Source organism: Cyprinus carpio, unplaced genomic scaffold (assembly GCF_018340385.1).
Source record: "Cyprinus carpio isolate SPL01 unplaced genomic scaffold, ASM1834038v1 S000006465, whole genome shotgun sequence".
In the NCBI taxonomy this organism is placed as follows: domain Eukaryota; kingdom Metazoa; phylum Chordata; class Actinopteri; order Cypriniformes; family Cyprinidae; genus Cyprinus; species Cyprinus carpio.
Window position 1 is genome coordinate 87,593 of NW_024879144.1, and position 25,448 is coordinate 113,040.

The window sequence follows — 25,448 nt, forward strand, 5'->3', positions numbered from 1 at the left end:
CAAAGGCTACATCTGGATCGATGATTACAATATATATGGACTAGATCGAGTACATCAATACCCTCAGAGCTTCAAGGTAACATTAGGCAGTTTTGATTTATATGTCTGTTTAATGATTGATAATCACGTTAGATTACATGTTCATAAGCAATCCTTCTATCGCTTGTTTCTGCTTCTTCACCTGTGAAGATTAGAAGAATACTTTCCTATTTTTAGTTGAAAAGTATACTAATAAAACACTTCAACTTCTTTTTTTGTAAGAGAACTCTGTTGTATAAGAAAACCCCAAATCACAATTCATAAGGCACTAACCACAAACCAAAAAAAAAAATAAGCCTCTAACAACTAACAATAACCTTCTTAACCTTACATTAGACATGAATGGTGTGCTGAAAACATGCAACTGAATGCTTCTTTAAGTGCCTCCATACTTGTAAAAACCACAGAAAGCTACTTTAAAACAGTAAAAGATGGAATATTTGCGTACATATTTACAGCTGGTCTATTCGCATGGGATTAGCATTACCTGAGGTAATTCTTCTGGATCTTTTTAGAGAATGTCGCCTGTAATCTTTACTGATATTGTCCATTATTACTGAGATGACACATTCAGACGGGTAACACTTACTTTATCCCACCTCTCCATGTAAAACTAATCCTGTCCGAATAGGAATTAACAAAGGACACAATCAGGTTCCCACATTTATAGGATTTTCCATAAGAATGTGTTATGTGATGTTTTAATTAGACTGATCACAATTGAATTGTCTTTCTTCAGAGTGAACACGCAGATGATTGTTGAAATTGCCATTTTCCTCAGGTTTGGATTTTCTTTCCAGAGTGAGTTTGCACATGCCGTTTCAGGTTTGTGTGATATGTGAAACTGATGTCACACTGAACACACTTGTAAGGCTTCTCTCCAGTGTGAACTCTCATGTGAATCTTAAGGTTTCCTTTATTTGTGAAGCTCTTTCCACACTGAGTGCAGGTGAAAGGCTTCTCTCCAGTGTGAATTCTCATGTGATTCTCAAAGTTTCCTCTGTGAGAGAAACTCTTTCCACACTGCTGACATATAAAACAGTTCTCTCCTGAGTGACTCCTCATGTGAAGATCAAGCTGTGCTTTATATCTGAAACTCTTTTCACACTGATCACAATCAAACGGCTTCTCTCCAGTGTGAATTGTCATATGGCCATTGAGGTACTTTTTCTGTTTAAAACTCTTTCCACACTGAGAGCATTTGAACGGCTTCTCTCCAGTGTGATTTCCTGTGTGAATTTTAAGATTTTCTTTTTGTGTAAAGCTCTTCCCACACAGTTTGCAGGTGTAAGGCTTCTCTCCAGTGTGAATTCTCATGTGAATTTTAAGATTTTCATTTCTTTTGTAGCTCTTTCCACACAGTTTGCAGGTGTAAGGTTTCTCTCCAGTGTGAATTGTCACGTGGGCATTAAGGTACTTTTTCTGTTTAAAACTTTTTCCACACTGTGAGCATACGAATGGCTTCTCTCCAGTGTGAATTCTCATGTGAATGTTAAGATTTCCTCTTAGTGAGAAACTCTTCCCACACTGTTTGCAAGTGAAAGGCTTCTTTCCACTGTGCATTTTCATGTGGACTTTAAATTTTCTTTTCGAAAAATCTCTTCCCACACTGCTGGCAGGCATAAGGCTTCTCTCCAGTGTGAACTCTCATCTGGAATTCAACACATCTAGTTTGTGTTTTTTGAGTTGGTGAGTAAGTAAAAGATATTTCCCTGGCCATAAAATCATGACATTTCTCATAGTGATTTTTCTCTTCCATTTCATTAAAGTGTTGACTCTCCTCTTTCAGTGGCATCAGGTCTAAGGTGAAAGGAAACAAAAACAAGAGAACACCAATTTAACGGCACCAAGACATTAAAGCCTTTAGAAAGTAAAACATCAAATCCAACCTCATGTGCTAGATTCTATACCCAATAAACAAATACAAATTAACTCAGAACCTCTTGTCAATATTGTTAATTCTTTGCATTCTTTAGGACACATCACAAATTCTTTCAAGCTGGTAGTTATAAAAGCCTGGGCTCCAGACTCATTCTTAACACTGGTGTTTTTTTTGCAACTAACTTTCTCAGTTGGTCGCATGAGCATATGATATTGTCGCAGTGGTTTTTTTGTTTTTGTTTTGTTACAGTATGGGATTAATCAATGCATGCTCATTTTTCTCAGTTTATAATTTATATGGAAACGAAAAAGGTTACCATTTAACCTGTTCTTTTTCATTAGTAGTATTATTTGTGACTTGAATTTTGTAAACGGGAGTTCCTCTTTGCTATTTTGTAAGCCGCAGGCTTTGGATGCTATCGCTTTTGAATTTGCAATCTTGTTTGTCACGTTTTACAAGAAAAGTAATTGTCATGTAGAGATCGACTGATATGGGTTTTTTTCTATAGCCGATGCCAATGTTTTAGAGGTCAGGTCAGCCGATGGCCGAATGTCTGCCGATTTTTAGGGCCGATATCTTGAAGGTTTCCCCCCCCCTCATTGGCATGCTAAAATTGTCACACTAATAATAAGTGGATGCACAACCATTTCTAAACTTATCATCATTTATTGGAGCCATGACTTGACCATCTGTCAAAAAGAATTTTAATTTTGTGCACTGCACGGTATTAAAAATAAAAAAAAATCTAAAGTTAACCAAACAAATCAATAAACTGACCAAGTATTAAATAGATAAAACAGGTTATATATATATATATATACTATATATATATATATATATATATATATATATATAAAAAGTCCAATCATTTACATACGTTTTTTAGAGATCATTTTATCAAGCAGAATTTTTCAAGTTTGTTGAACATAAATGTAAAACTTAATATACATTTAAATAAATGATTTTATAATAAAATCAATTAACCTGAAAATATAAAAAATAAAATATATAAAAATAAATAATAGTGCTCCGCTGCAAACCCACTAGCACACCATACAACATTTTTTTTTTGGTATAAATGACACAGAACATCTAAAGTGGCATTTCTAATTTCAAACTTACATCACAGTCTGTTTCATTATTAAAATAAAGTACATTTGCAGTTACCCAGAAGCCGCTGTTACTATATCCAAAGCGACTTACAACGCATTCAGACTAACCAGTTTTCTACCTAACATTGTGTTTCCCTGGGAATTGTGAAACCCACAACCGTCTTGGGCGCTGCTTAACGCAATGCTCTACCACTGGGCCCAGGAACACAGTCAACCAACCATATAAAAGGTTACACTGGTCAGTTTTAAATAGACCCGGTAGTATACCGGTCCACTCTGCTGTTATGCCAGATGACGTTTTTGGCTCATGTGAAGAGGATGATATTTCCATCCTAGTTTACATAATAAACTAAATAAACAAATTAAATATTTAATATATAGAATTATTAAAATAGTTTTAACATTCAGATACATTGCGAATTATGGAACCATTTGGATATGCGACCATAAACGAGACGTGAGCGATAACCTCCAAATACATCTAGGCCAAACCCGCGCTCAATCGTCGTCTCGTCTGCAACACCATGCAATGTCACGATCTAATGCACGGATAAATGCGTGGATTTTTTTAAAACAAATAGCCCTATCGAAACCCAAAACTTCAAAATCGAACATTTTGCAGAACAGGATCAAATAAAGTCTGGTCATAATACTCGATAAAATGTTTAACGTGAAAAAAAAGCAGTTCACCTGACTGCACAGCATGAAGCCACAAGCGCCACATTTACATTTATCATTTAGCAGATGCTTGTATCCAAAGCGACTCTACAAATGAGAACAATAGAAACAACTCAGATCAACAAGAGAACAACAACGTTATACACGTGCCATGGACAAGTCTCAGTTAGTCTAGTGCAGCACACGTAGCCAGGGTATTTTTTTTTTTTTAAAGAATATGATCGACAAGAAAAAGAAAAGGTAAGACATGTATTAGTTGGTTACTGTTGGGCGAAAAAAGATGAGTCTTAGATGTTTTTTTGAAAATGAGTTTGAATTGAGGATGGGGGAGGTCATTCCAGCCAGCTGCGGAGCAGTCCAGGAAAAGTCCGTGAGAGTGATTTTTTTGTAACACCTCTTTGGGATGGCAAACACAAGGCTGTCGTTCACCTTGGCAGAGCACAAACTTCTGGGAGGGTGCATAAGACTGAACTTAGTGAGTTTAGGTATGTTGGTGGCCTTTTGCCAGTGGAAGTTTTGTAGGAACGCATCAGTACCTTAATTTGGACATTCGAGCGGCTACTGGAGCCACGTTGTAACCTCTGAGGAGAGGAGTAACCGCGGGCACCGTTCGCCTTGTTATTTTGGCTCATTGAAGGGCAAAAAAAAACCCCCCTTGCTGCTGCGCATCTGGATCAGTTGCGGCCGGAGAGTGTCGGGCCTGGTGGCGGTGAGGCGTGATGTACATCCAGGAAGGTCCCGGATTAGGGATCCTGCAGGTCCCAACACAAATGGTGATGCCCGCCCTGTTTTACATTTGCTCTGGCTGGGACTGATAGAGATTTCCAATCAACAAGGTAATGTGTTTCACCATCAGATACATTTTTGTAAAGCTGGCAACGCTCAGTTCACACAATCCGAACTGCATCGTTCAAAACAGTTCCACATCTCTAGTCAGCACAATTTTCTAAAGTAAGGTACTCAAATCATCGTACACTGGTGCAGCGTGCCGCGAAGAACGTGTTTTTTTCTTCAGACAGACGTTTGATACAGAGGTCCAATGAGCTGATGTTACGGCGCATGACTGTAGTTTACTCAGAGAGACAAAACGCATTTTTCCTTGAGTGTTTTGTTAATAATCAGAAAGTGTAAAAACAGAAACAAAAACATGTTGGAAAATTTTTTAACAGCTTTTTAAAGATAAAAAACCAATGAAAGGATTGTAAACTGTCAAACTAAAATTTGTGTGTCCATCAATAATGCATGATATTTTTCAGGAACAGCTTATTTTATTTCAAAAACTGTATATAATTGACTTGAAAACATTTGCCAAGGTTTTATCGGTGTTAGAGCAAATGTTGTTCTCACAACAGTCAGACAGCCAATGTAAACCCAGGGCTGGCTAAAATGCTTCAGCTTTTTAGTTTTGTCGACTGTATATTCATGTTGCAGCAGTTCTCTTTAGCTCAGCCGATACTTGCACATACTGCTACAGCGGGATTCTCTATTCCAAGAACCGGTTCTAGCAGTTTATATAAAATCACCCCAGGGCGCCGGTTAACCCAATAACACGCTCACTCTTAGCGCGCGGTAAGGGGGGGGACGACTCTAAAGATATATCTTACCAAGGTTGTTATGTTCCTAAGTGTTGTCCTACGAAGTGTCCCTTCAGGAAGCTTTCTTAAAAGCTGCCTCTCTACCGTGTTCCAACGTTACAAAGGCGCTGTCCCAAGTGAAGGTGCTGAATTAGTTGCATCGGATTGCTCAGGAATCGATTTTCAACTTCATGCGAAGGGTGCATGACGGCGTTAAGAAAGACAACACGTTCTATGCAAATGAAACATTCATTTTAACATAGTTTCAGTTATTGAAGTAAATATGAGTACTTTAATTAAAATTATCACAAGTTCAGTAATATGTTTCATCACGGCGAGTTGTTGACGGGTTAGAACGAACAATATTGAGCTGGAGTTATGAGCATGCATCAAGCAAGAACTGACCGAATACTGATTCTAGATGTTGCATCAGACATGTTTAATATTGAGCTGGAGTTATGAGCATGCATGAAGCTAGCACTGACTGAATCCAGCCGTTTCTTATGGGGAACTGATGGTGTGCTGATACTATGAGTGCTAGTCAACCTTGAATGAGTGGGCAAATTTAGCAAAACTCGTTTATTTAATAACAAATAAAACATTCTCGAAAATGCAAATGCAACTAGTGGGACTAGTTATATAAAATAAGTTTTTACATGATGCACATGCAACAACTGTTCAGTCAATACATATAAATGGAGATGATGGATCACTGGAGCGGAGGAGAATGGGGAACAGCACGCTGGAGCTAGAGGTAGATAGGTATCACAGGTTAGAGTCAGGTAGTCAACATGGACTGTTTGAGACCAGACAATGGAGTGCAAGGATATAGCTCTTGATGAGTTGAGACAGGTGGTGGTGATGATCAATAATCAGGGGATTGGTATCTGGTGAGCGTGGTTTCCCTTCCCAATCAATGAGGTATTCCAGGTGACCGCCCCACCACTGAGAGTCCAAGATGTTCTGGACGCAGTAGATAGAGGGTTCTGCCATGACTTCAGGAGGAGGAGGCACTGTGGGTTCGTTGGGACCAAGGGCAGAGGGAAACACGGGTTTGAGGAGTGAGACATGGAATACTGGGAGGATACGATACCGGGCTAGAAGTTGGAGGTGGAAGATGACCTCATTTATCTGCCTCAGGATGAATGAATGAATGAATGATGCATTTATATAGCACTTTTTATAGTGTATTGATATACACCCAAAGTGCTTTACAATAATGGGGTCTCTTCTCAACCAAGACCAGTGTGCAGCATCTACCTGAATGATACGACGGCAGCCACAGGACAACGGCGCCAGTGTGCTCACCACACACCTGCTACAGGTGGAGAAGAGAGAGTGTCATAGAGCCAAATCAAGTGGATGGGGAATATTAGGAGGCCATGATAGACAAGGGTCAGTGGCGGCTATTTGGGCATGACACCGGGGTTACACCCCTACTCTTAACGAGAAGTGCCATGGGAATTTTTAATGACCACAGAGAGTCAGGACCTCGGTTTTATCGTCTCATCCTAAAGACGGTGCACTTTGACAGTATTGTGTCCCCTTCACTATACTGGGGTGTTAGGAACCACACAGACCACAGGGTGAGCACCTCCTGCTGGCCTCACTAACACCTCTTCCAACAGCAACCTAGTTTTTCCCATGAGGTCTCCCATCCAGGGGTGCGTTTCCCAAAACCATAGTTGCTAACTAAGTTAACAACTATGGTTTTGGGAAATGCACCCCAGAATGGTAACTGGACCTATGTAGCGGGGACTCTGCTTGCTTCCATGCAGGTGGAGACGCAGATCCCGGGTCAAGAGCCAAACCTTATCTCCTGGGTGATAGATGGAGGCGTTGGACTGGCAGGCATCTGCGAAGGCCTTACGTCTCCGCACTGCCTGCTGGAGGTGGACGTGGGCTGAGTCCCAAACTCTCTTGCTCATTCGGAACCAGTGGTGCACAGCTGGAATGTCGGAGGGCTCTACTGTCCAAGGAAACAGAGGGGGTTGGAAACAGAGTATGCACTGGAACGGGGTTAGGCCTGTGGTGGTCTAATTCAGGGAGTTCTTCGCATACTTGACCTACGGGAGGAAACGACTCCAGCTGTGTTGGTTGGAATGGCAGTATGTCCGGAGGTACCTCCCAATCTCATGTGTCTTCCGCTCAGTCTGGCTGTTGGTCTGGGGTTTGGTCCGGAGGAAAGGCTTAGTGTAACACCCAAGAGTTTGAAGAATGCCTTCCAGACATGGGAAATGTTGGACCACGGTTGGAGACGATATCCTCAGGGATGCCAAAGTTGCAGAAGACATATTGGAACAGGGCTTTGGCTGTCTCCATGGCTGTGAGGAGGCCTTTGAGCGGAATCAATCTGCAGGCTTTTGAGAACCAATCGACTGCAACGAGAATGCAGGTAAACCCTTCGGAGTTAGGGAGATCGGTCATGAAGTCAACTCCGACATGGGTCCATGAACGACGTGGGATGGGCAAAGGAATCAGTTTACCAGTAGAGAGGTGATGTGGAGTCTTGGAGATGGCACAGACTGAGCAGCGGTGGACATACTAGGAGACATCCCAGGCCATACTGAACCACCAGTACCGAGCTTGTAGGAGTGAGAGAGTACGCTGGCTGCCTGAATGTCCAGAGCCCGGGGAAGCATGCAGTGAGCCCAGAAGGGTTGGCCGCAGGGAGGATGGAACATAGGTTTACCCTTCTGTGCCTCCCAGCGGAGCAAGTTCGGAGAGGGTGGCGACACGTATCTGCTCTTCCAGAGTCCACTGGATACAACTGACTAGGATGGCCAGAGGAAGGATCAGCTCTGGTGTGGTGGGTTCGTCAGGAGAGTGGATACGAGACAGGGAGTCAGCTTTGAGGTTCTTATCTCCAGGACGGTAGGTGGGAACGGGTGAAGAACAACGCCCAGTGGGCCTAGCAGGGGTTTAGCCTCTTGGCACTGTGGAGATACTCAAGGTTCTTATAATCACAGTAAAGGGGTGTTGAGCTCCCTCAGGCCAGTGGCCCCACTCCTGTAAAGCCAGCTTGATGGCAAGAAGTTCCCGGTTTCCGATGTCATAATTTTACTCCGCCGGGGAAAGCTTCCTAGAGTAGTAGGCACAAGGATGGAGGCGGGGATGCTCTCCATGGTACTGTGACAGCACAGCGCCCACGCCAGTGGTAGAGGCGTCCACTTCCACCAGAAACGGTAGTTAGGGATCTGGGTGAGTGAGGATGGAAGCAGTGCCTCTTTGAGCTTCTTAAAGGCGGCTTAAGCTTCGGGTTCAAGTATAGGAACTTGGGTAATCGACAGAGCAAGAAAGTGAGAGTGGCTGAGAGGAGACTGAAATTCTGGACGAATCTGTGGTAAAAGTTGGCAAATCCAAGGAATCGCTGGAGTTCCTTGACAGAGTGTGGAAGTTAAAATCATAGTCCCTTATTCTTTAATTTTATTTTTGACACTGATCTCTCCAACTCTAGACTGGTTAGATTTTGACACGACGGACGGAAGAGGTGACCACAGTTGTTAGTGATGTTTTTGGGAGACGCACCCATGAGCATTTATTTTACCTCAGTATTGTTCCTGATTATGTGAATTCATGTAAAGTCCAGCTCCAACCCTTATCAAACCCATTTGAACCAGCTAATTAAAATCTTTAGGACTCAACTCAATTTTATTTATATAGCACTTTTAAAACCATAACATAAATTAAAAATACATAAACACCCATCATACTTCATATTAGACCCTGCAACAATGCACATTTTGCATGTCATGACACTCCCATTTCAGGGCAACTTCGGTCCTGGAGGGCCACTGTCCTGCAGAGTTTAGCTCCATCCCTGATAAAAAACTAGCTTTTAAGACTTCAGTTAAACATTTGAAAATTGGGAGACAGATGAACAAGCATATTCTATGGAAAGATAAACTATATTGCCAAAAGTATTGGGACACCCCCTTCTAATGAACAGGTTTGACTACTTAAGTACTGTCCATGAGTACAAATCTTAATGTTTAAATCTTAATGAAATGATAGGGAAGTGTGTGCTTTTAATTTTATAGCAACAGTTTGGACAGGATCCTTTTCTATTCTAACATGACAATGCCTTTGTGTATCCCTTGTGCGGCCCTCATTTGGGAGTCACACTCAGGGTGGGTCTTCACGGTCAAAAGTGACCGGACACCTGAAATGTAACTTTTTTGCCCCCCAGTAAAATCAATGGAATATATTTTTATTCAATAATATTTTTTATTTTGAGAAAATTTTAAGGTATGAATTAATATTTATGCAATAATTATGAACAATTTTTCTCATAGAAAATAGTACATATTTTTTTTCTAATTTTTCAAAATTATTTTTAAATTAATGTTGTATTTCAGATTAAACCAGAGACTAGGCCTTTTGAAGATTTTTAGCGCCACCTGGTCAGAGCAAAGAAAGAAAAACATGTAAGTGACATGACATACAGCCAAGTAAACCAACACACACAATTAATTCTCTCCCTTCAACCCATCCAAAGTGCACACACACAGCAGTGAACACACACACAGAAGCCGTGAACACACACCCGGAGCAGTGGGCAGCCATTTATGCTGCGGCGCCCGGGGAGCAGTTGGTTGGGGTCGGTGCCTTGCTCAAGGGCACCTCAGTCGTGGTATTGAGGGTGGAGAGAGTGCTGTACATACACTCCCCCACCTACAATTCCTGCCGGCCCGAGACTCAAACTCACAACCCTTGGATTGCAAGTCCGACTCTCTAACCATTAGGCTATGACTTCCCCCTAAGTGCATGGTGCAACCACTTATTGCCAGTATAGGAATCTATAGAGAGGCTTGTGAATTCCCTTATTAATTTTAGACATAATTGCTGACTCATTAAGTAGTGGACTTGAATATATATTAATACATTCTAAAGAGTACTTTTTGTATAGTTTTAGATTTTTTTGTTATAAATAATGATTTCATGCATTATTTGCATTAAAGTTTTTGCATTATGATTACAATCAAAGCTGAACATTATGTTAGAAAGAGAACACAAGTAAGCATTTTGTCAAACTTTTTTTACTTAACTTAATTTTAAAAATGCAATTCATTCAAACATAACAGTTTATGTAAACATTTTGCAATGAACATGTCTATTTTTGTAAAATGTCAATGATCACTAACAAAAGGAAACAACAATAACAAACATGCTCAAATAACAGGAAGCATTAAAAAAATTAAACAGTAAATAAAAGAGAAATAATAAAATAAAATAAGAGTTATAAATACTATTTTAACTTTATCCTATGCGGGCTACTATGTAACTGCTGTGTATACTAACTACTATAACTGTATATTACCTGCATACTAACTCTACATAACAGCTTGCCTAACTGCTGCAGAGGTCACAGATAACTAAAGAATGTCTCTTGCAAACTGGATTTTTGCATTTTAGAGCGTCATTTTTCTGCATTATGACTGAATTATTGAATGGATTTCACATTCTCAAAACTTTGCTCTGTGTTACAGACACAGTATTTCATAGGTGTCTATGTGTAAGTATGTGTGTGTGTGTGCGCGCGTGTGCATCTGTGTGTGATTGGATGTGTCAATATCACACTCTTGATGTTTTATAGTGTCATCCCTTCACTACCGTGCACTTTTTTTTAGTTTTGGGACCGATTTGTAGATTGTGTACACAAATATTCTCTGAATTATTGTATTTTTGTCTATTTCCCATTCATTTCCTATGGCTGGTTATTTTTGACTGAAGACCCTGAGTGTTACTATTTTTTTTTACGCCCACTTAGACTGTTCGAATCATGCCCTCAACGCATGTGTGTTCACACCCTAAGTGCCATAAAAGTCACCGCATTTCATATCATTCCGATGAAGCTGTGATTTTTAACATTTCAAAACATAAAATATTCCGGTCAGAAATGACCGAAGACCCCACAAGGCTTAAAAGGAAAGGTTCAAAAATATATGATTGATTCGGTCAGTGTGGAAGAACTTGACTGGTCCCAGAAAAGATTCCAATTATTAGCAAAGAGCAGTTTCTGTTCTTTACACCATGACAATAACCATTAAAACGTCCTAGGCTTTTCCGCACTGATGGCCTGCACCCCAGCAGAGTTGGAGTAGAACTTATTGTAAATGAAACAATCATAGATAACAATTTTGATATACTCAAAATTGTTTAAAAAAAAAAAGCTTGACTGAGACTGATGTTATAAGCAAATGTAATAAGCATGAGCCCTGTCAGATTGGTCATGACAGCGTTGTTGCAACAATATACAGTGATATTCTCAATGTTACTCAGAAAACAGGATATAGGTTTAATTCATTTGAAATACTTCTGCTTAATATTACACCGTCAGATATGGAGAAAAAAAAAAATAATCTCCCCATCTCTTGCTGTGGCTACTGTGTATAGACCGCCAGGGCCGTATACATATTTCCTAAAAGAATTTGCAGATTTCCTCTCAGACCTCTTGGTTAATGTTGATAGTGCGCTAATTGTCGGAGACTTTAACATTCATGTTGATAATACAAATGATCCACGTTTACAGACTTAAACTCTTTTGGGGTCAAGCAAAATGTCACCGGGCCCACTCATCTTTTAATCATATGCTAGATTTAATTATATTGCATGGAATTGATCTTACTGATATAGGTATTGTATCTTGTATCATGCATGCTGCGTATTACTTGTATTAATTGTATGGCTCCACTTTATCGCCCGGGTAGAACTATCACTATCCTAATGAAACGGCAAATTACTGACCCATTTTATATCTTCCGTTGATGTCTAAAATAAAAAAAAGTGTCTGCTCCATTGTTCTCCTTCCTGCAGAAAAAGATCTCTATGAAGATTTTCAGTCAGGATTCAGGCCCCACCATAACACAAAAACTGCACTTGTTAAAATTACTAAGGGTGCTCCGATTGATCGGTCGCTGATCATAATCGGCCGATAATAGCTTTGGGATGTTTGATCGGCGGTCTCTATAAAGGCCGATCCAGAAAAGCCGATCAGATGACGCAAAACTCGCGAGACGATTTTTTTACGCGCTGCTAAATATGGCTTCACCGGTCTGGCAATTCTACAAGGTGTGCGAAAAAGACAATACATTAGCAATCTGCAACGTGTGTACTAAGCAAATCCCACAAGGCGGAAAGCACGCAAAACTTTTTAACACCACCAACCTCATCAGACATTTGAAGGTTAGTCACGTAAAGGAATATGAGCAGTTTTCAAATGTTTTTTTTTTTTTTTTTATGCTTATGCAGATACAGGCATTAACAGTTCATGTTCCGAGAGCCTATCGTGATCTGCAGCTGCTCAGGACTAGATATTTAGGATAAGTGACATTAAGCATCAGGAGATTACAGTTTTTTAGCTGAGTAGGTGTTTGTTTAGTCTCTTCTTGAAGGCCTGAACATTCTTTGAGGTGATTTCACCTACCACAGTACAGGGGAGGCAGTTCCAAGTTGTTACAGCCGAATGAAGAAAACTCCTCCCCAAGCATTTGGTGTTGAACTTGGGGAGTTTTAGGGTGTGACTTGGTCGTGCTCTCTGAGTGGTTCGGCAAAGGAGATCTGGTGGGGGTAGCAGAGCTTTGAGATCCTCCGGACAGTTTTCAGTGTGCATTTTAAAAAGCACAGCTGTTGCTACAACAGTTCTACGTTGGCTGAGCTGGCTAATTGCATATTTCCTTAGGGCAGTGTCCTCATCCTCCCCAATGATTTTTTCAGTGCCTTTTTTTTGGATGTTGTCAAGCTGCCCAAGGGTGGTCTGTGATGCGTTCATCCAGGCAAGGAAAGAGTACTCCATGGTACTCCTGACTTGTGCCTTATAGACATTGGCCCTACCTTTAACATCAAGCTTGTTGGCCAACCTACGCAGAGCTCCAAGACGCTGTCCAGCACGCTTGCAGATGTTTGACAGGTGATTAGTCCATAGCAACTTCCTATCGATACATAGTCCCAGAATATTCAACTGCTCACAAAGGTCAATTCTGGTTGCCCCCAAAAAAAGGTCCGGGCAGGATGGAAGCCTCTTTCCCGACAGAACCATAGCCTTGCATTTGCTAGGCTCGAACGTGACCTTCCAGGTATCGGCCCACCTGCGAATATTCTCCAGGTCTTTATTTAGGGATGCTGCCACATTGGGATCATTAAGTGACGTTACTGGGGTGTAAATGGTGGAATCATCCGCATAAAGAAAAATGTTATTATCGCACTGTTCTACAACATCGTCTATGAAGATTTAGAATAATAGCGAGTCGAGAATGGATCCCTGGGGCACCGAGGCGTTGATTGGTTGAGGTGATGAGGACTGACCAGAGAGCACGACCTGGATGGACCTTCCTTTCAGGTAGTTCTGTAGCCAAGAATGTAATGGCCCAGTTATGCCTTTAGCAGAAAGCTTATCCAGAAGCCCGTTTAGCAAAACCTGGTCGAACGCTCCTTTAATGTCTAGTGCAACAATGTACACCTCCCCTCCTTTATCTAAGATGTTGTTCCACATCTGCGACAAAACTGTAAGGAGGTCTGCTGTGCTGTGGCACAAAGTTAGCTAGCACAAAGAGAGAGCGAGACAATTCAGCAACTCAGGCTCCACTCACTCAGCTGTCGGTAACAGAGACTTTTCAAAGACAGCAACCCTACAGCAATTACATAAATAACCAGCCTCTGTCAAGTCATTTGCCTAGATCACCAGCCTCTGTCTGTTGTGGAAGACGAAGGGTTCCAGCGACTCATGTCCTATTTAGATTCACGTTACACTCTGCCAGGGCGTAAATATTTCACTGATGTGTGCCTGCCGCAGTTATACCAAACCGTGTTTACATATGTCGACAGCCTTATGAAGGACAACATAACATCGATTGGTTTCACTAGTGACATTTGGAGTGCGAGTGCATGCCCCATGTCCATGTTGAGCCTCACTGCGCAGTTCATTAATCAAAACTTCAAACTACAAAAAGTTGTTCTACATTCTCAAGAGTTTTCAGGGTCACACACCGCAGAGGCTCTTGCTGCTGCATTCAGCGACATGTTTCGAGCATGGGGAATCCCGAAGGAAAAAGTGCATGTTATTCTAAGGGATAACGCAAAGAACATGGAAAAGGCCATGAGGGATGGCAATCTACCCAACCTGCCGTGCATGGCGCATTCACTCCAGCTCGCTGTGACCGAGGGAGTCATGTCACAACGCAGCATCGCTGATATAATCGCTTCTGGAAGACGCATCGTCGGTCATTTCCAACACTCCCCGCTTGCTTACTCACGGCTTCAAAGTATTCAGAAACAACTGGGCCAGCCTATCAAGAGACTACAGGAAGATGTACCTACCAGGTGGAACAGTACTGTATACATGCTGCAGAGTCTGCTGGAACAGAAACGGGCCCTGTGTGCTTATGTAGCCGACTATGACTTACCCTCCATGTTCACCAGTAGCCAGTGGAAATTAGTTGAAAATATGATTTCGCTACTCGCCCCATTTGAAGAGCTCATGCAGCAGATCAGCTCATCAACTGCATCGGCTGCAGATGTTATACCATCCATCAGAGCTTTAACTCATCTTCTTGAGAAGACAGCAGAGACTGACCACGGTGTAAAAACTTCAAAAGCCACGTTGTTGGAAGCGGTCCAGAAAAGATTCCGTGACATTGAATCTGAGTGCCTGTATAGCATCGCTACAATCCTCGATCCGAGGTGAGAAAATTTATTTTACATATTCGTTTGTGTGTGTGTGTGTGTGTGCGCGCGCGCGCTGTTAAATTTGCTGTAAACATGAGCATTTAGAAGAGTTATTAATAAGATTAATAATAATAATAATAAAAAAGCATATTTTTTGGAGTATGCTAGGCTGACTAATAGCAAGAGCCAATCATAACCTTCAAAATTAAATAATAGAACATTTCTTAGTATAGATTTTCCATTTTTCTTGTAATTTCTCTGTGCTGTTACATATTTCTTTTCTAACATGGAGCAACTGTAACCAAATAATTAAAGTATTTTTGATTCAGATTTTTGACAAATTCATATTCAATTTAAATAAATTAATGAATGTTTTGTTTTCTTGTAAATAAAAGGTACAAAAGATATTTTTCTGATGCAGTCAAGCCCCAGATACATGGGCTGCTTTCTGATGTCCTGGCCACTGGATTGGAGCAGCAGGATGGTGAGGCTAGTTTGGCTGCAAGCGGGTCCAGACCCCCAGAGAAAGTACCACGAACTGGCTCCTTGCATGCTATGTATGCTGAGTTGTTGGGTGGAGATCAGGAATGTGGTGGCAGTGACATCAGCAGCTCAGCATCATTGCAATTGAATCTCTACCTGTCAGAGCCAGTTATCCCTCAAAGCGGACAGCCACTTGTTTACTGGCAGAACAATAAAAACCGCTTTCCCGCTCTCGCACAAGCAGCACGCACCTACCTCTATGCACCGTGTACAAGTGTTGATAGCGAACGACTTTTTAGCACAGCAGGGAATAATATTGATGAGAAGAGGAACAACCTGTCAGCCAAAAATGCAGAGATGCTTATATTTATAAAGAAAAATCTGCCATTGATGCTTAAGAAGTAAGCTTTGGGCAATCTAATAATCTCTATCCCCCTCTCTCTTTCTCTACCTCACTCTTCCTCTCTCTATGCCCACAAAATCTGAATGAGCATCTCACAAAAAAAGCTGTTATAGATATTCAGATATGGAAGTTGTTAGTTATTTGAATTTTTTGTTGCTGTGCACTTTACTACCTGTGCTCCTTGAAAAGGTGTTTTACAATAACCAATATCTGACTGACTCAAAACAATATTTTGGCTATAGGCTTTTTTGTTGCAGTTTTAGTTCAAAGTAGCCTAAAGCTAAATTTAAAGACTCAGATGTTATGTCTTATTTTATTTATATATTCTACAGGAAAGTTGTATTAGTCAAGCCCTAAGTTGTTCCTAATAACCAAGCACAGGCTGCTAAGTTAATTTGCTGGACATGTTGCTTGCAAATAAATACACAGTTGTCAATTCAGTTGTCTTCTCTTAATCGGTGATCGGTATGGAGTGATACAGCTTCCAGCAATCAGGGATCGGTGATCCGCCCCAAAAATCCTGATCGGAGCACCCCTAAAAATTACAAATTATTTGCTTCTTGCATCAGACCAAGGCTGCATCTCGTTGCTAGTTTGACTTGATCTTAGTGCTGCGTTCGACACTATTAATCATGACATACTCATAGATAGATTACAAAACTATACAGGTTTTAAAGGGCAGGCTTTAAGATGGTTTAGATCCTACCTGTCCGATCGCTGCCACTTTGTTTATTTAAATGAGGAGTCATCTCAATTATCACCAGTACAATATGAAGTGCCACGAGGATCTGTCCTAGGTCCTCTGCTGTTTTCAATAATATTGATACTCCAATCAGGATTTTTAGAAATTTATTTAGGGCCTGAATTTCATTTTTGAAAATGGGGGAATTCCCCTCTTTCACAGAAGAGTCCACTACTGATCCTTGGTTGTTTACCACAAAGGCACAAACACAACATTTATCCATTATTTTGATTTCAAATCCAAACATTGTCACTGAAAATGCTTTTTAAGCATTGCAATTATTTTAATACAGTAATACAATCTTTAAAAGACATGTTTAAACACAATAAAATGTAAGCAACAAATTATTCCAGCCGATCAATTGGAGCACCCCTATTCAATATACATGTTGCCCCTTGGTAATATCATTAGAAAATACGTGATTAATTTCTACTGTTATGCTGATGATACTCAACTATATATCTCAACAAGACCAGGTGAAACTTCAAAATTATCTAAGCTAACAGAGTGTGTTAAAAATTTTCTCCTATTAAATTCAGATAAGACAGAGATATTACTTATTGGACCAGAAAACATTACACAGAATCTCGTAGATTACAATTTGCAATTAGACGGATGTACTGTTACTTCCTCTACTGTCAAAAATCTGGGTGTTATATTAGACAGTAACTTGTCTTTTGAAAATCATATTTCCCATGTTACAAAAACAGCATTCTTCCATCTTAGAAACATTGCCAAGCTACGAAACATGTTACCTGTTCCTGATGCAGAAAAGCTAGTTCATGCATTCATGACCTCTAGACTGGACTATTGTAAGGCACTGCTAGGTGGTTGTCCTGCATCCTCAATAAACAAGCTACAGGTAGTCCAAAATGCAGCGGCTAGAGTCCTTACCAGGTCAAGGAAATATGATCATATTACCCCAATACTACAGTCTCTGCACTGGCTACCTATTAAGTTCCGTATCAGTTACAAAATATTATTACTTACTTATAAGGCCCTTAATGGCTTAGCTCCTGCGTACCTAACTAGTCTTCTAACCACGCTACAATCCATCACGCTCCCTAAGGTCACAAAACACTGGACTTTTGATAGTACCTAGGATAGCAAAGTCCACTAAAAGAGGTAGAGCTTTTTCGCATTTGGCTCCCAAACTCTGGAATAGCCTTCCTGATAATGTTCGGGGTTCAGACACACTTCCTCTGTTTAAATCGAGATTAAAAGACACATTTCTTTAGCCACATTTCTTTAGAGTTACGACATGGAAAAACGAAACCCAGCCAAAAAGAGGACGTAATCTCATGAAAGAGAAATTGATCTTACTCTAAAAACACCCTTTAACCTTATAATTTCAAACAATGGCATTCATTAATTCCATCCCAGCACAATTTGAAATCACGAGTTTAAAGTTTAAAGCATTCAATTCACACAGACCAACTGTCACACAGAGAACACGCGATCATGCAGAATAAAACTGCACACTTCACAAGATCTTACAGCTGGATTCAAAGTTTGCAAGGTTTGTGAAATTAAATGTTCATTAGTCATTCAAAGATTCGTTTAAATTATATAAATGCATATTTGCTTAATGCTGACGACAAACAAGAAAGTATTATAATGTTTGCCTTTCTATTACTAATAATATAAAAGCAATCGTTATAATACTTTTTGTATACATTAATTCCTTTGTTTAACCGTTCTATCTGATTATTAGACAGAACGGTTAACAACGACGGTGAACAAGAGGGAGAATGTGAGCACTGAATGTGAGAATTCTCTGCACTGTCAAAATAAAAATCCCGCCTCAAACACATCGGCCAAGCAGAAAAACATATCAGCCGATGACAATATTTGGAAAAAGACCAAATATCGGCCAATATATTGGCCTTGGCGATATATCGGTCGACCACTATTTATAAACACTACATAGCATATTTAGTTCTCCTTAATCCACAAAAAAACCTTTAAGTTTAACAGTATTACAAAATAAGAATGAAAAATTAGTAGCTATAAAATTTTATATCAAACTATAAAAAGTAAAACACAAATTAGGCTATAGTGGCATTCATTATAAACAGAATATAAACATCAAGCTAAAATTAATTTATTAAAGTGAAACTAAACGGCATTGGGCTCAAAAGCTTCTCATTCGACATCCAAATGTTTCCATTTTTTGCCATGTAACATTTGGTTGCTAAACTATTATCCATGATGTAAACAAGGCTTTACTTCACAGCTTCCTCTCGAGTGTGAAAAATGCTACCTATCAGATTGTGCTTCCAGCATGATATTAATGTGGGTTGAGGCTTTATTAACACCTACCCCAACCCTAAACCTAACCTTACAATATTAAAAATACAGTGTTGGTAACATGATCTGATAGGTAGCATTATTTGTTAGAACACCGGATTCACCCAAAAGCTTGTCCTGAAAAAGGAGACGTTCCCACTTTAAAAGAAGAAACTGCTATTTATGGGCCACAACCTGTAAGTTTTATTCTTTGTTGATGTGTTTTCCATTTATAGTTCCTTTCGTTATTTTTATGTTGTAGCAAGGACGTAAACAAAGGTCAACGCTGTTTGGCTCCACTAGTCAGCTAGCTGATATCTAATTCATACTCATCCATCAAACGGCTACAAACTTCTGTTTAGTCTCACAGCGAACTTCAAATATTGGTGTTTGTTGGCGTTTATGTGATCAGTGTAAACTATTCTTTGATTACAGCTTTTATGTAGCGTTTACCCACATGCTCATTTAGCTACAGGCATGCTAAATATAGTTCTGTGTTTGATTTGGCCACTGTAGTAAAGCCATGGTTTCTCTTCGCAAAGGGCTCATAGTTCTGATGACTAAAGCTTTAATAAGGATAAAAACATATATCAAAAGCTAACAAACAGCAGTAGTATTTACAAATCACAACGCATCTAAAAAGTATGAGACTGCAACAAACAAAACAAAAAAACATCCCATTCTGAAAAGTCCTGCAAGAGTCGTGCTTGCAAAACTACTGATCAATCCACTTAAACAAAATTACCTATTCCATATACACACTAAAAAAATAAAAGAAATACAGAATCAATTAGCAAATAACAGATACAGAATGACGGAAGAAAGACTTTGAGAATGAAAACCAACCTGTTTGTTCCTCAGGATCTTCATGTTTGACTCTGTATGTTTCTTCAATCCTCACGTCTTCACTCTCCTCTTTAATAAACGCCATCTTTGTTTGTGTCTCAGTATCTTCAAGTTTGACTCTGAAAGCTTCTTCCATCCTCATGTCTTCACTGCCCTCTTTAATAAATGCCATGTTTATAACCGTGTGTCTCGATGATCTCAGTCGCCTCACGGGAGGTTTTCTGTGTGATTAAGATTAGAATAATTAACAGACAGAAAAATAAACCCAAACTAAATCTCTGTGTGTCTCAGTCAGCTCCCTAAAAACAGGTCCTGGAGAGCCACAGCCCTGCAGAGTTTTGGTTTAACCCTAATTTAACACACCTGAACAAGCTAATCAAGGTCTAAAGGGTTACAGGAAGCTACAGTCAGGTGAGTTTTAATTAGTTTTCCACCCTAACACTAAAACACTCAATCTATTTGTAAAAGTAGTCATCAAACACATCACCAAAACAATAAAATGTTTACTTAGAATCTCTCATCACACACTCCAGACATCTAGAAAATGATTCATAGGGTTGCATGAGGTCTATGAGGGGTGGCAACACAAAAGCAAGTATCCAGGCATAGTTTTGGGGAATTTATGGCCTGATATACAGTTGTGTTCACCAAAAGGCTATTGCATTGACATGAAATAATCATCTATACTGTTTAAAATAAAAAATAAATTTCAATATCCATGGCACCAAATCAAGACACACACAAAAAAGAAAAACATGAAAAACATCAGCAGATGCTAAATGTGTCCCTGCAGCACAGAAGCAGTCATCAGTAGCACAGGTATATTTGTAGCAATAGACAACAATATATTGTATGGGTCACAATTATACATTTTTCTTTTATGCCAAAAATCATTAGGATATTAAGTAAAGATCATGTTCCATGAAGTTTTTGTAAATTTCCTACTGTAAATATATCAAAACTTCATTTTTGTATTTTTGTCATTAGCAATATGCATTGCTAAGAACTTCATTTGGACAACTTTAAAGGCGATTTTCTCAATATTTTGATTGATTTTTTTGTTTTGTTTTGTTTTGCACCCTCAGATTCCAGATTTCAAAAATATATACACAACACAAAAATATTCCCCCTAACAAAAAACAAAACAACGACTTATTAATTAATCATCCATAAGATGAATAATAACTCTCAATTTAGAAAAAAGACAGGTTTTGTGGTCCAGGGTCAAAAATGTGTCTGAGCATGTATCACTAAAGCAGATGAGCAAATTTATTGATATTAAATGGCTAACTTACTTGGTTTAAATAACGTTTTAGTGCAAGTCTATGAGTTTGAATTTCCTAACATTAGAAAGACATACAGGTGCTGGTCATATAATTAGAATATCATCAAAAAGTTGATTTATTTCACTAATTCCATTCAAAAAGTGAAACTTGTATATTAAATTCATTCATTACACACAGACTGATATATTTTAAATGTTTATTTCTTTTAATTTTGATGATTATAACTGACAACTAAGGAAAATCCCAAATTCAGTATCTCAGAAAATTAGAATATTACTTAAGACCAATACAAAGAAAGGATTTTTAGAAATCTTGGCTAACTGAAAAGTATGAACATGAAAAGTATGAGCATGTACAGCACTCAATACTTAGTTGGGGCTCCTTTTGCCTGAATTACTGCAGCAATGCGGCGTGGCATGGAGTCGATCAGTCTGTGGCACTGCTCAGGTGTTATGAGAGCCCAGGTTGCTGCATCTACATCTCCATAAAGTTGGTCAGCAGCAGGAAGCATGAAGTGCTCTAAAACTTCCTGGTATACGGCTGCATTGACCTTGGACCTCAGAAAACACAGCGGACCAACACCAGCAGATGACATGGCACCGAAAACCATCACTGACTGTGGAAACTTTACACTGGACCTCAAGCAACGTGGATTGTGTGCCTCTCCTCTCTTCCTCCAGACTCTGGGACCTTGATTTCCAAAGGAAATGCAAAATTTACTTTCATCAGAGAACATAACTTTGGACCACTCAGCAGCAGTCCAGTCCTTTTTGAAGCGAGACGCTTCTGACGCTGTCTGTTGTTCAAGAGTGGCTTGACACAAGGAATGCGACAGCTGAAACCCATGTCTTGAATACGTCTTTGTGTAGTGGTTCTTGAAGCACTGACTCCAGCTGCAGTCCACTCTTTGTGAATCTCCCCCACATTTTTGAATGTGTTTTGTTTCACAATCCTCTCCAGGGTGCGGTTATCCCTATTGCTTGTACACTTTTTTCTACCACATCCTTTTCCTTCCCTTCGCCTCTCTATTAATGTGTTTGGACACAGAGCTCTGTCAACAGCCAGCCTCTTTTGCAATGACCTTTTGTGTCTTGCCCTCCTTGTGCAAGGTGTCAATGGTCGTCTTTTGGACAACTGTCAAGTCAGCAGTCTTCCCCATGATTGTGTAGCCTACAGAACTAGACTGAGAGACGATTTAAAGGCCTTTGCAGGTATTTTGAGTTAATTAGCTGATTAGAGTGTGGCACCAGGTGTCTTCAATATTGAACCTTTTCACAATATTCTAATTTTCTGAGATACTGAATTTGGGATTTTCCTTAGTTGTCAGTTATAAACATCAAAATTAAAAGAAATAAACATTTGAAATAAATCAGTCTGTGTGTAATGAATTAATATAATATACAAGTTTAACTTTTTGAATGGAATTAGTGAAATAAATCAACTTTTTGATGATATTCTAATTATATGACCAGCACCTGTACATCAAAGCAGTGAGACTGGATCAGTTTTGCAAACAATGTTGGTGTTTCTGTTAACAGAGGTGTGTGATAGTATAACGGCACCCCAGCAACTGCACAGCCAGAGCCTAGCAACCACCAGACTCGCCTAGCAACACTTTAGCAAACACCCAGAGCATCTATCTGTTCTGACCTAACCAACCAAACTATTTATCTTTTTAGAACAAGACAAGCCAGCATACATTTTTCTGGCTATTAGTTTTTCTTGATCGATAGACCACAATTCATTAAACAATTTTCTATAAGCACAATTTCAAAACTATGTACCAACTTGCACAATGCTCAAACTTCCAGGACAAAATAAAATATTCTAGTCAAAAATCAAACTTTCTTCTGTCTAAATCAGATGACACAAAACGCTTATCATATAATACACAGACTAATTTCTTGACAAACAGTTATGGGATGAATCTCAGAGCAAACAGAGTGTTTATGATTCTGCTGCACTACAGTGAGACGCATCCTTTCTGTTACTCGTGTCTGGATGGGCCTCACTATAAACAACTGTGTTCATTACTGCTATTAGACAGATTATAACATTACATTAAAAAAAAAAGTTGTATTGATGTAAACACTTTAAAAGATTAAAAACAAACCTTTGTTCGGCAGAAACAAAAATGCAGGAGCGCTGCGCAGACTTATGACGTCACGTCGCCACGCCAAAATAAAGTCCTGTTCACACGAAACACACGTCTTCTTCTTTTTCGTTTTTATGGCGGGTAGCACCAATGTCGAGCTGCATTATCGCCACCTACCGTATTAGATGTGGACCAGACAACACAGAAAACACATTTAAACAATAAGATAAAGGATTGATTCAAAAGAAAAACCACAGATTCAGAAAGCTATCAATATCACAGATTCTTTTTCAAAAGCTTCTGGCTTGTATCTAAATGTAATCAAATGTGATTATAACACCAACTATAGAGCATTGGTGAGATTCTCCATCATGAACAGAGTCAGGTATCTTCATCTGCATATTACAAAGTTTACACTTTGTTTTGTACAGTGTATTTTATTAAAGGACTGTGTTGATGGTGGGTTTAAAACTATTGATTTTGAATTACAGATACACTGAGAAAACAAACAAACCTGTCTTGTATAAGGAATGTGTGGTCTATCTGTGATTTACTGATTTCAGTGGTAATGCACTTTTATATAAGCAATTTTCATTTTAATTCACTTTTTGTGCAGTTCAAAATGAAACAGTTAATTTATTAAATTCTTAAATGTTGATTTTGTTTGATTGACAAAAGTATGCCAGCTGTTACTCCTCATCTGTCCTCGTTAAGTGAGAATAGTGTTCAGTGTCTAAACACAAGACGCAGTCACCAGTTATCTAGAAACACTGTAACTCTAGAGAGAGACCCATCACAGGGACACAGAAACACACACACACACACGAGGGGGGCCCTTATTTCTGGAAATCTGCTCTCACTCGTCCAGTCTACTACCCTTCATGAGAAATGGGGGAAAATAAAAAATAGCTGAGATTGGACTACATCTGGGGTGTGCTAATTTTTTTTTAAATTCTGTCTTAATGACCATAATAGCATGTAAGTACTGATTATACAAGACCATTAGTAAAGTGTGAATTAGGTTTGTGTTGTTAGATGTCATGTAGTGCCACTGTGGCGTCCTGAGTTCGAGTCCCGGCTCGTGGATCCTGTCCCTCTCTCTCTCTCCCACTTCACTTCCTGTCCACTTCCTGTCCTGTCGAAGGCATTAAATGCCAAAAATACAATCTTAAAAAGATAAATTATAATGCTACTGATGAGAACTGACCTTTGAAAAAACTGTGATCTGTTTGTGATGACGTCCTTCAGCTGCGAAGCTCTTGCTGACGCATAAAAAAAATTACAAAAACTGAAACCACTAAACAGATTAAAAACAAAAATGAGATCTGATCTAGATATTTATGATGATCCGCCAAGTCCTTCAAACACAGTACTCTTGCGGGGACCTGGAAACAGATTTCAGATCTGCATAATGACCTGCGTTTGTTCCTCAGTCTTTCAGAGGAGTCCGTTGTACATTTGGATTCTTTCTTGCATTTGCATTGTTTGCCCATCTTTATTTAGGAAGTCCTGATGGAGATCAAGAACAACGAAGAAGTTGTGTCTTTCCCTTTTTTCTTTTTTTTATAAACGCTGCAAATTAAGCACTGCAAACAGCAAATAAAAACAAAATGTTCACAGCAAACGCACTTAAAAACTTAACTATATACAACTATATAAAAACCTAACTATATACATAACTACTATATACTCCAATTGAACAAAAATAATCAAAGACCTCCCTGTACACTCTCCCTCCACTGTGCAACAGAGACGCCTGAGGCTGGACAATACCACGGGCCCTTCAGCTGAGTGTTGCCAGCCCACACTGCTTGCAGATACAGTGATACATATCCTTTGCTAGTCTTTTCTGTGGTGGTTCACCCCTAGCCACTCGATCCACTTCCGCTTAGGCAACTTTCTGCCTTCTCTATGTGTGCTGCCTGGGCTGAGTAGAGTCGGAGATGGCCGCTGAGATGGAGACGGCAGGTGCTGCATAGGTGGCACCAGCCGTGGAGATGGTGTGGGATTTTTTTGAAGGGCTGACATGTGAAGCAAATAGGGTCTCATAATGGCTGGGCTTAATGTGTTGGAGGAGTCAAACAGCACCCTGGCCCCTGACCCCACAGCTGTGCTCGGAGAACTTCTCTGCCTCCTCAACCACACTACACAGAGAACACTTCACCCCTGTTCTCCCTGTGGTGTCCCTGCCTCCTCTGAGCTGCCGTCTGCCTCTACAAAAGAAGATCATACTCTTCATGTTAAATAATTTCACAGAATATACTGCAGAACTGTGCACTCTGAGAATAGATCAGGGGATGGTTCATAAAATAGTCTTTACATGATACAGGGACTTATCATGCCTTTGATATATTAT

The 25,448-nt window shown here is 39.7% G+C and overlaps 1 pseudogene; it reads right to left on the reverse strand.

Annotated features, from left to right (window-relative positions):
• Positions 1-387: 387 nt before the first annotated feature.
• On the reverse strand, positions 388-23,423 carry LOC109080005 (annotated as a pseudogene).
• Positions 23,424-25,448: the final 2,025 nt, after the last annotated feature.